This window comes from Penaeus monodon, chromosome 33 (genome assembly GCF_015228065.2).
Source record: "Penaeus monodon isolate SGIC_2016 chromosome 33, NSTDA_Pmon_1, whole genome shotgun sequence".
Classification (NCBI taxonomy): Eukaryota; Metazoa; Arthropoda; class Malacostraca; order Decapoda; family Penaeidae; genus Penaeus; species Penaeus monodon.
Window position 1 is genome coordinate 32,627,272 of NC_051418.1, and position 372 is coordinate 32,627,643.

The window sequence follows — 372 nt, forward strand, 5'->3', positions numbered from 1 at the left end:
CCCTTATTTCCTTCAGGTATATTATGTTGCACAAAATTTGCATTATTTTCAGCCTCCTTCCCCTCCTCTCTTGCTCTCGCTTCATCTCACTTTTGACCTTCCGAGGAGCATAAGGGAAAATTAGCCAGAATGGAGCTCTCGTTGGTGGATCAGTTACGAGAGAAGCTCGAAAAGGCTAAATTGTCTCGCGAAGAACTGCAGAGAATTTTTCCTCCGGTAACAGAGGAGTTTTGTCTTGGCTCGTGTTGATGATTAATTTTTGTATTTTTTTTTCCTTTGACCTGCGTATTTATTATTTTCAAAGAGGTCAATGCATGCGTCTTTGATATCAGTAAAGCTAGATTTAATTGCATTAGGTGTGTTTAACCTGTG

At 39.8% G+C, this 372-nt stretch overlaps 1 long non-coding RNA gene across 2 annotated transcripts in view; it reads left to right on the forward strand.

Annotated features, from left to right (window-relative positions):
• The window catches only part of LOC119594395, a 14,094-nt gene that overhangs the window by 8,103 nt on the left and 5,619 nt on the right, over positions 1–372 (forward strand). For both annotated transcript variants that reach the window (XR_005230602.1, XR_005230603.1), the window contains exon 2: positions 53–216. This is a non-coding gene — a long non-coding RNA (uncharacterized LOC119594395). The remainder of the gene's footprint in view (positions 1–52; positions 217–372) is intronic.